We start from the raw sequence: 10,860 nt of genomic DNA, 5'->3' as shown, positions 1-10,860 counted from the left end.
GTAATTTATTCAAATGAGGCTGGGAGTTGTTTTAAATTATTACCTTATGCAAACCTCTAATGAAATGAAGTCAGTTTACATCTTTAAATAACCTTTAATATTTGTACAAGTAAATATCTCCAGTTGACGATAATAGAAATTGTCAGAATTTTCATTTTCTCACAGTTTAGCTCACTCACAATGGCTGTCAGACAGCCCAACGATATGACGCAGAGCATTGCTAATCGTTTCAGCAGAAGACAGTATTTCAAAGGTAAGGGAAAGGAGGTGCAGACACTAATGAAGTTTTATTATCAGAACATAGAATTAGGATTGTGACAAGAGACAATGGTGGCAATGACACGTAGTTAGAATGTTAAAGCTAGTGAAATTTCTAGCTGAATCTCGGGGATGGAAATGTTGAAAAGGGTAGACTGATGAATACCCCTAGATGGAAACAGACCAGGTCTCAGCTTGTCTGGCTGGAAGGAAAGCGAAAAACGAAGCAAAACAAACTGAACAACAAAAACCAGAAACAAAACACAGATCCAAGGCAATCTATGCTCTGTAAAATAAGCAAGGGTCGTGTAAGTATCCCTGACATATCTGAATGATGAAGTCACTATGGTTGGGTGTGTGCGTTCTCATAAAAAACGAGGTGGGAAAAGCTGGCTCAGATGGATCGCAATTCTGCTAAGGATTCCAGGTTTAAAATACTGTCTTATCAGGGATTCGTAATTATTTCTGCAGGGGAGGAGGAAGGGAGGTAAAAAGAAGAGCGTAGAAAAAAGAAAGAGAGGAGGGTCCATCTTCATTCGAATTGGAGCCCACAACTATCAATCTCAATGAGATGGTCATTTCAGAATAGCCCTTGTCATTTACCTTTCATTCATTCATTTGATATGTATTTATTGTCTACTAAGTGCCAGGCATTGCTCTACTAAACACAGGAGATGCAGTGGTGAATAAGGCACCAGGCCTCTATTCTCACAATTTGCATGCTTTTGCGAATTAGAGAAATAATTAACCAATAAGAAAATATATCAGATAGCAATACATACTATGCAAAGAATTATAATAAAGTGAGGTGATAGAATGCTTAGGAGGCTATTTTTATATACAGTATGTGGCAGCTTTCATTTTTTTTTAGGTGAGGCAACCCTTGGTTGACTTCACAAATTGCAATTGTCAGCTTACAATCCCTTATTTTTATTTATATTTTTTTATGCCTACAGCACCTGGTCTTCCTAGGTGGTCTCCCATCCATGTACTAACCAGGCCTGACCTTGCTTAGCTTCCGAGATCAGACGGGATCGGGCTTGTTCAGGGTAGCATGGCCGTAGATATGTGGCAGTTTTAAAACAAGTCTGCAAATTCTTTGACACTCCTCTCATTAAGAGATAGAGTCTAGGTCCCTTTCCCTTGCACCTGGGCGGCTTTGCGACTGCCTGGAAGAATAAGATGCAGAAAAGTGACACTCCAAGCAGTTTCTGCTGGTTTTTCTTGGAGCCCTCACTCTAAGAGTCTTTAGTTGAATGTAAGAAATTCAGTTGCTGTGAGGCCACCATATAGAGAGACAACTCAGAGGGACGACACAGAGAAAGAGAGAAATGCCTAAGCAGCTAGCTGTGCCGGCTGACAGCTGTTTGAGTCTTCTCAGCCCAGACAGCAAATGTAGGATGAAATCTTTGAGATGCCCATTGGCATACAACCGCTTGAGAGACCCAGAGCGAGAGTTGTCTAGCTAAGGCCCCATCCTCTCAAATTTCTGAACCAAATAAATTGTTATTACTGTGTTAAGCACTGTTTTAGGGACAGTCTGTTATATAGCAATAGAGAACTGGAACAGAGAAGTCTAGAAGGCTTCTTTAGGGAGATGATATTTGTGCGGAAGACCTCAGTATCATGAAGGAACCAGGGGAAGAACATTCCAGGCAAAAGGAACAGTGCAAACCTGCAAAGGCAGAGATAGCTTCAGCAAGCTCAAGGGAAGAAAGAAGACCAATAAAGCTGAAATCTAACATGATGAAAGTGGTATGAGTGTTAGCACATAGTAGGTGCTTTAAAAACATTAGCCATTATTAGTATCATTAAATGCTTTCTGATGCTACGTTTCTCCTTAAAACTGAGCTCCCTGGGGGAGGGAGCTCTAAGGCTTCTGTGGCTCTCATGGCAAGCTGGAGACATGGGGTTCTTCGAAACTTGGGACTGGTGAGAAGCCACCTCCACCCACAGGGCTTCTCAGGTCGGCTGGTGGGATTAGACAAGTGTGTTCTGCCACCTGCAATCCCTAGCGAATCCTGGGACAGGCGATGCTTCCAAGTTTCCTGCACAAGATGTGATGGGAATAACTACCAATGACCTTATCCATGAAAAGTACTTGAAAAGCATTCAGGATTATTACTGATAAGCCAGAGGATAATCAAACAAGATGTAGTACTCTAGGGCAAAGATTTTTTTCTTCCCTTTAAAAAATTACACACGTGACACATGTTCTTATGGAATAACTATAAAAAAAAGAAAATCGCCCCAAGTCTAAACACTCAGACATAACCATGTCAGCAACACTTTCATTTGCAAATGTAGACATGTCTGTTTGATGAAATTGGTGTCATAGTCTAACATTGTTTTGCAACCTGCTCTTCCTTCTGCAATTTATCAGTCTATTGTGAACAAAACTTTGCTTTGGGGACAAAGTGCAGACTCATCCAAATAATATATTAGGATGATGCCAAGTGTAGTTATAGTCACTTTCCAAGTTTAATATGGAGACACTGGTATAGCTTGAACCCATTTTCTATCCTATCTCAGGGACATAGTTGGAGATTCAGGGTAAAAAGAAGGTGGATGTTTGGGTACAGCAATTTTCCTCAAATAGAAGAGTATTGAACACTTTCTTGTTTTAAAAATACCAATTCTTTAGATTAAGGAGTTGGGTCATAAATCAAAACAATAGTATATGGATATATATTTCAAAGACTACAAACAGACGTATGAATGGCTTTGAACTGTCAAATCACTTGGTCTTAAAAGGTCATTTTGTAGTCTCAGTCTTTGTTAAACTGATACCTTATCTGTCGTTAATGTGTAATATATGAAATGCAATCTTAAATGACATTATCAGAAAGTGAAGGGAAGCAGTCTGAATTTGTAATTTGTGGCAGTTACAAATGCCTTCTAACTTGCAGACAATGAGTGATGCATAGAATACTGCTCCCAATACAACAAGACAGAGGTTGCTTTCAAGGAACTGGACAGAGAAGAGATGGAAGATAGTGAGTCATTCAATATTTTATCTAAGTGTCCAGAGAAAGCCAACACAGGAGTAAACAGCTATAGCTGTGCTACATTCTTCAAGCAAATAGAAGAGTCCATGGCATGTGTCTAGAGCCTCCAATCCCTCTGCACATGCAAACTGCTGATTCTTAGTGCTGTCCCCAAATATCAGGGCTCTTTGATTGCAAGAGACTCAAACTCAATCTAAATTGGCTTGCACAAAAAAGTGGATTTCATTAGTTCATAGACTCAACCTGTGGAAAAAGTATAGTGTGTCCACACTCAGGGAAGCTGGGATCCAGGAACTCTAGAGCTGGGAGGATCTCTTCCAGGAAAGTCTCCCTTCTTTCCTTTTCTGCTTCTCCCTGCACATTGTCTTTACTCGCTAGACCAGATTCTCCATGTGACAGGAGGCATGAACTTGGGCTTCTCCAGGTTTACATCCTTTCAGCTTGTTACCAAAGATGAAAAAGAACTGTTTCCCCAGTTTACATTTGGAAAAATCCCCAAGAATACACTCTGATTGGCCTTGAGTCACTTGGCCATCTTCTTTGGTCGATTATTGCCACCAAACAGTGAAAGGTTATGACTAGCACAAGAAGAGCAAGATCTATTATTAGAAGAGGTTAGGCAGGTGAGAGATGTTGAACATATAAAAAAACCATAGCATCTTTTTCCCAAAGGGAAAGGATTTGGCATTTTCTGAGATCGGGGCTCAAATCTGCAAGCTCCCCTGTCACCTCTCTCCATGTCACCTCTCTCACTACCCTAGACTTAGGACTTACCTGCTGGTGAAGCAGAAAAGGCATGGTTTCTATAGTTCAGCTTCTTCAAGATACAAATTTCCCATTGTAAAGTGCTTACACTTCAAGAACACAGATTTCACGGAATCATTTTTTTCTCAGATGGAAGAGACTGCTTAGCCCAATGCCATTATTTTATACATGGGATGAGATTCAAGACATTCACGTATAAGAATACACAGATGTGTGGGAAGATGAAGAAGAGAGAGACAGGGAGCAGATGTCATGCCGGGTTGGTTCTGCTGGAAAAAAAAAAAAAAAAGTGGAGAGATACATTAGGACACTGGCCAGAGGTCATACTATGCAGTTCTCTCCCTTGATGGCCCTTCCAGAGCCTTAAGTAAAATGCATATTACTTTTTAAGATATTTCGTCAGAGTTGGATTTGTGTTTAAATATATCACAATGTTAAAGTGATCAGAAGGGGCCTAATTACAGTATCTGTAGTGTTTTCTGCTCACTCTCCATCCCACCGTTCCCTGCCCCTTGGCAGCAGTAGCCGCCACATACGCACACATAGGTATGTGCTTTCGAGCACCCCCAGCTGCAGCTGTTTGCTAGTGCAGATAAAGGGAAGTAGTAGGAAAAATGTAGAAGCAAGTGAGGCAGCAAAATTTAAGTTGGAAGGACAGGGAACTATAGACCAGAAGAAAAAAATAAGGAAAGAAAGAAAGGAGGAGAAGAAAGAGCCTCTTTCAGCTATGAGTTTTAGACAGAGTCTTTTGGGATATTTAGGGGAAGGGAAGACCTTTGAGGGCCCTTCTATATAGGTAGGAAGTAGAAAGAGAGAGGATATTTTCATGGTATCTTGTTGTGCAGTTTTAATGTAATTCTCATCACTCCTAGGTATATACTCAAGAGAATTGAAAACATATGTTCATATAAATCTTGTACATGAATGTCCATGGCAGCATTATTCATAATAGACAAAAAATGGAAACAACCCAAGTGTCCACTAACTGAGGAATGGATAAATAAATTTGGTATGTCCATACAATGGAATATTATTCAGTCATGAAAAAAAATAAAGTACTGATACATGCTACAACATGGACGAACCTTGAGAACATTATGTGATGGGAAAGAAGCCAGTCATAAAAGAGCACAAATTATATGATTCCATTTATATGAAATGTCCAGAATAGGCAAATCTTTAGGGACAGAAATCAGATTAGTGGTTGCCTAGGGTTACGAAAGCTGGGAAATGACTGCTAAGAGGTTCAAGGGTTATTCTGGGGTGATGAAATGTTCTAAAATTGATCGTGGTGATGGTTGCACAATTCTGTGAATATACTAAAAGCCATTGAATGGTACACATCAAGAGGGTGAATTGTATGGTCTGTGAATAATATCTCAGTAAAGCTTTACAACAACAACAAAAACCTAAATAAGAATGAAAGAACCAGACTGGCATGTGGAGGTGGAAAAGAAATTAGTCCAGAATCAGTCTGTGTAGTTGTCTAATTGCAGCTGGTTTGAGTGAGCAGACAATCTCTTTAAATTGCAGGGTTAGTACAAAAATGACCCATGTGCGCAAGGCTTGTGTGGTTTTGTGGCTTGCTATAGTTCTGGTTGCTATAAAGCCACAATGTGGTGGACCAAACTGAGATAGCTACCACTAAAAAAGCCAACAGCACACACATCTGGAATTGTCTTCCCTTGCCTCTGTGCAAATCGTACATTTTATCCTCGATGACCAGTCATTTCATAAAATGTAGGGCAATATTACTTCAAAACCACATCTTTTCTGGTGGTGGTGGTGATAATGGGATGGAATTCAAATCGTATTTTTTCTGTCGAGATTCAAAACAAGTCATCTAGGGTGCTTTTGGATCCCATTCATACTAGAGACTGATTTTTAGACCAAAATGTGAGGCTGCCACATAAAACATTCATGGCAAGAATAAAACGAATTCTGTCACTGATGTGCATTTGGCATGGAAAATAATGTAGCATCTGGCTTCCAAGTTAAAATCTTAGACGTGCACTAGGAATTGTTACTCTCCTCCCCCATCTCTCTGATTAAGTGATATTGTCAATAGATTGGTTAATAGGGTACGAATAAGAGCTCTAGCTATATTAACTACCAAATGGAAATTATTTCTTTTCTCCTTATAAAACAACAGAATTTCTCCCTTAACTGAAAGATTTGTACTGTTTTCAATTGTTAGGGGGTAAGTGTTAATGTTTATCACTAATATGAAATGTAACAAATATAAAAATCTATAGCTGTATGTATATGTGTGATAGATATCTCATTTAAATGAGTTCAATATTTCTAGCCCCTGGAAAAGGCACTGACTGAGAGAGAATATATACATGACTTAGCTGCATAAATGCTATGTGAACATCAGCAGGTTACTTAAGCTCTCTGAGGTTTAGTTACCTTGGCTCTCGAATGAAGATCATAATTTTGACCCACTGTCCTAGATATGTGTGTTATTGCTTGTCCCGTCCAAAGTCCCAGCTAGCCAGTGATGCATGAGGTGCTATTTTTTTTTTAATAGGGAAGCATTCAGACAACCAGATTATCTCTTCCAGAAATTTGAACTAACAGACACAGATGGTGGTTGGTGGTATGTAGTGGAGCTGAGGAGTCATGATGGCTGCCATGTGGGACCATGCATGAAATGAGGAAGGAGGGGAACTGGACAAGAAAGATAAAAGTATGGGTAGAAACCCTTAAAGAAACAGATGAGGGAGACCCCGTGGCCATTGGAGGCAAAGAAGCCTTTCATCTTAGCTTTCCCATTTTGGTTCTCAGCTTTCCCATACTTGGCTGTCCTTGGATTCCTTGAGTCTCTAAATGTCTATGCTGAGCTTCCCTTTTATTTACTTCGATCAAGTTTGAATGTGTTTCTGTTTCTTGAAAAAAAAGATGGGGGAGGGGAGAGTGTATGGTGTAGCCTTATTTAAAACATCTTCCTTGCTACCTTAGATAATTAGATCAAGGATCAAGTGACTTCCCCTGATTGAATGTGGGCAGGAGCTGTGCCTTTTTAACATTTGTGTTACTAAAATATTTGCTTAATTGAACTGAAATTGGTAATGTGTGTGAAGATAACTTTGAAAACTGCAAAGCACAATGCTGATGGAGAGCATAATGGATTACTAATATTCAGATTAAGATTTTATGAAACCCCCATTTGTCATTTTTGTGTATCTGCCACAATGAATAAAGCCAAAAGAAATGGCTCAAATATATAGAAATTGGGTGAATTTTCACTTCTTTATCTCAGCAGTTTTAACTTCAATCCCCTTCTAAAGTGAAAGGAAAACTGACGGGAGTTCTCTTCAGCCAATAAGCAGGGTAGTTCCCGTTTGGAGACTTGCATTCAGGTCTCTGTAGGCAGAAAGCACGTTTGTTCCTTTTGTAAACTTTCTAACATGGAGCTGTCTGGGTCTAGGAAAAGACCAGAATTTTCATCTCAGCGAAATTCCTGGCTTCTCTGTTAGAGATGAGCTACAAGAGGAAGTCAAGGGTTGAGTTTATCAGCTTCACAAGTCTCCATTTAGTGCAAATGGGCATTAAGACAAAAACTAAACCCCCTGCTATTGAAGAAGTGCTTTCGGGGGTGTCCAATTGTCCAGGTCGTCTCTGTTGGCCACCTTCACTCCACTTTACCTGCCTAACCTCCAGGCTATGCGTTAAAATGTAAAGAAAAAGAGAAGATTCCACCATTAAAGGATTAAAGCAAGACGGAGGATGCAAGACAATGTGGACCAGTCTCATCTTTGTGTGGCTACCCACCATGTCCAAACTTGTAGTGGTTCTCGTTCTGGGGGAGAAGAAATCCTAGATGCTGGGATCTCACAAAGAGCACGTATACATGCAGATTGGTTCCTAGGAGCTGACTGACCCCGAGTGCTGTCTTTGGTCCCCTGGAGTCTCACACTGCTCCATGCTGGCCTTAGCACAGTCCAGTCCCACCTCCTTGTCACCTCCATATTTCATAAAGCGAACACACTTATCAGCTAGGATGGAAAGGAGGCACTGCCTTTAAAATGTCCGCAAACAACCTCTCCCCATGTCTGACACAACCTTCTGGGTTTTAATTACTCCCCGAAAGTGAGAGCCATCCCAGGATCCTTCGGTGACATTTTCCCGTTTCCTGTCGACTCCACTTATGAGAAACAAATGGGCTGGCTGGCCTCCCTCTAGATTGAGTTTTTCATGAAGTCATTACTTCTGTCACGGGGAGTATTTTCAAATTGAAAAATCTGAAACAATAAATGATGGTGAAGCAGTTAATAACTGTTAAGAAATCACATTTGGAAAATTGCATTTAAGCAATAACCTTTCTCCCTGTAATTAAATGACAGAAAGGTCCTGGTTTTAATTAAGTCAGCAATTTATAGTTATGAAGCTATACTTCACTATGCAGATTAGCAAATGATAGGTCACAGAACACCCTGAGTGCATTTTGAGTGGGCCTGATATGGTAATTACTCCACTGTTCAGTGGTGACCACATTGAACCGTATCTCTAGATGAAACAATTTTCTTTTCCTTGCTCCATGATGTATAACTAGGATGAGTAAATGTACCACGAGCACTGCCTTGCGCATCTTTAAATTAAAATGGATTTTAAATGAGGGGGCATGAGCGGAGGGAGCATGTTTGAAGAACAGCACCGGGAGCGAATGGGCCACTAGTCAATGCCTGCGAGTAGGGAATATATCATTGTTTTACAGGGTTTTCTATCTTGTGCCTGAGTGTTTGCTGCAGATTTATGAGGAAGTAAAATGCTAATGTTAGTGTATTTATAAACATATGATGGGGATTTCATCTATAATTTATTTGCCAGCCCTCTCTTTGCCTCCTTGGAAAGGAAAATGAAATGCTATGTTGGCCAGCCAAAAGGGTCATTAATACAGCTTTCACATTTTATTTAACTAACCCCCAGCTCATATTACACATTGATGATCACACTGAGATGTTTTTGAAATGCTTATTGTGTCTTCTGTCTGCCCCAACCTCAGCTCTGCAGAGTGTGGGCAGTCATCAGACGGCTTCCGATAACCTAGTGGGAATCTGCTAATGGGGGATCCTCGGGGGCAGGGGGCAGCACTTGGAGGAAAGGAAAAATCCAACTCCTGAAAATATGTTTTTTTTTTTTTCATTTCTCTTAAAGTTTCACAAACATCTGAACTCTTAGAAATGACTTGTTTTCAAGTGTTTGATTTCTTCTTCAAACCCCATATTTTCCTGCCTCTCTTCATTAGCGTGCATCTCCACCCAAACATGAGGAGAATGTAGGCTGCAAAGGAAGAAATTAGAGCATCAAAACAAGCATCAAAAGGCAAGCACATCCCACGTGGCTGAGGGGGCTGGGACGGAAAGACCTCTCATCCAGAACGTTTATGTGAGGGCAGCATGTCTCTTCGACAGGAGCACTGGCTGTTCTGTTTATCGACTCTAATGTTACTCCCTCTGTCCCCCCTGCCACACACACAAGTAAAGAGGTGAAATGAATCAGATCTGATGGAAGCTGACCAATAAATCACTGACTGCATCACGACTAATAGTGATTCACTAATACTGAATCCCTGTAACGATGAATCAGGAGCAAACTAAGAGTCTCTTAAGTTAAGAGTTTCTTATTTGGGCTTTTTGGAACCCTAGAAGAGATATCAAAATTATTGTAGTCCCAGAAAAAATATCTATATTATATTTAAAAGGAAAAAAAATCACTACAGCATTTTAAAGAATCATGTCATGCACATTTAATTCAAATGTCAGCTGCATGGATATCCCCTAGTCACCCAGCCTGCTGGATACAAGCTGGCCTTCGATTTTTTTTTTTTTTCTTTTTTTGCCTCAAACCCTTATCCAACATATGGAGGGAAACATAGAGTTTTTCTCAACATCTTAGGGGTGATTCTTGGGGTGGCTCAGATTTTCCACGGTCAGCCCTGAACTGAATTCCTGTTTTTGCTGAATTTCACAGCTCCTCTCTGTTGCTTTGTCTTCCTTGCATGCCCTCCACTCCTTTTCTGCTCCGGGTCATCCCACTTAGCCTCACCTTCAATTTCGCTCTTCCCCAGAGTACTACTGCTGGCCTACCGCTTGTGGGGCAGCAAGTACCTCTTGAAGCTTTGAAGCAATAGAGGGAATGACTTCACAGCTCAGCCAATAACTGAAAATGGAACTTAAAATATTGTTCTTAGAAGCACTTTGTGTGTTCCCGAAACTGGGACGTTCTTGAAGGAGAACCCACTTCTATTGCTGTGTTGATCTCAATCTTCCTTCCCTTATCTGGTTTACTCCTCTCACTCCTAACTCTCAACTTCCTGTTTATTACTGAGACCACATTCTGTGGTTCTCTTTGTCCTCCTTCCCAATGCACTCCTGCTATGCCCTGGGGTCCTCACCCTCAAGACCTACCTACCTCACTCTTCCTGAGAAGAATTCTGCTCTCATCTTTAAAACTACCATATAGTTTTATTTCCTCCCGCCCATATAGAGGCGATAAAGCTGTACCTCTGAAGGAGCAGCCCTCCGTAAGGAAAGTGCCTGGGCATCTTGGGAAAAGGCAATGGGGGCTGAGTCTCTGCCCAGCTCCCTCGGTTTCGATGGCACTCCCGAGTCTCTCAGTGCCATTAGCCACGGTCTTCTTTGGAAGACAATTCATTCTTCAGTTGTTTACTTCCTGTATCTCAGATCCAAGAAGCCAGTTGCCCTCTGAGCTTGGATGTCTCCTTGAAGCCTCAGCCTGATACACGCGTCAAAATTATGTCTGGTCCCTGGCACCAGTTTAGGGGGCAACTTGGAAAGAATCTCCAGTCAAAATAGGAAGAAAG

The 10,860-nt window shown here is 40.9% G+C and overlaps 1 pseudogene; it reads right to left on the bottom strand.

The window, feature by feature from the left end:
• Positions 1-1,205: 1,205 nt before the first annotated feature.
• LOC112476721 lies at positions 1,206-1,324 on the bottom strand (annotated as a pseudogene).
• Between the last annotated feature and the right edge of the window lie 9,536 nt (positions 1,325-10,860).

The sequence above is a fragment of the Pteropus alecto genome, unplaced genomic scaffold (genome assembly GCF_000325575.1).
Source record: "Pteropus alecto unplaced genomic scaffold, ASM32557v1 scaffold71, whole genome shotgun sequence".
NCBI classification, from domain to species: Eukaryota; Metazoa; Chordata; class Mammalia; order Chiroptera; family Pteropodidae; genus Pteropus; species Pteropus alecto.
The sequence above is the reverse complement of the archived record's forward strand: the minus strand, read 5'-3'. Positions and strand labels throughout refer to the sequence as shown.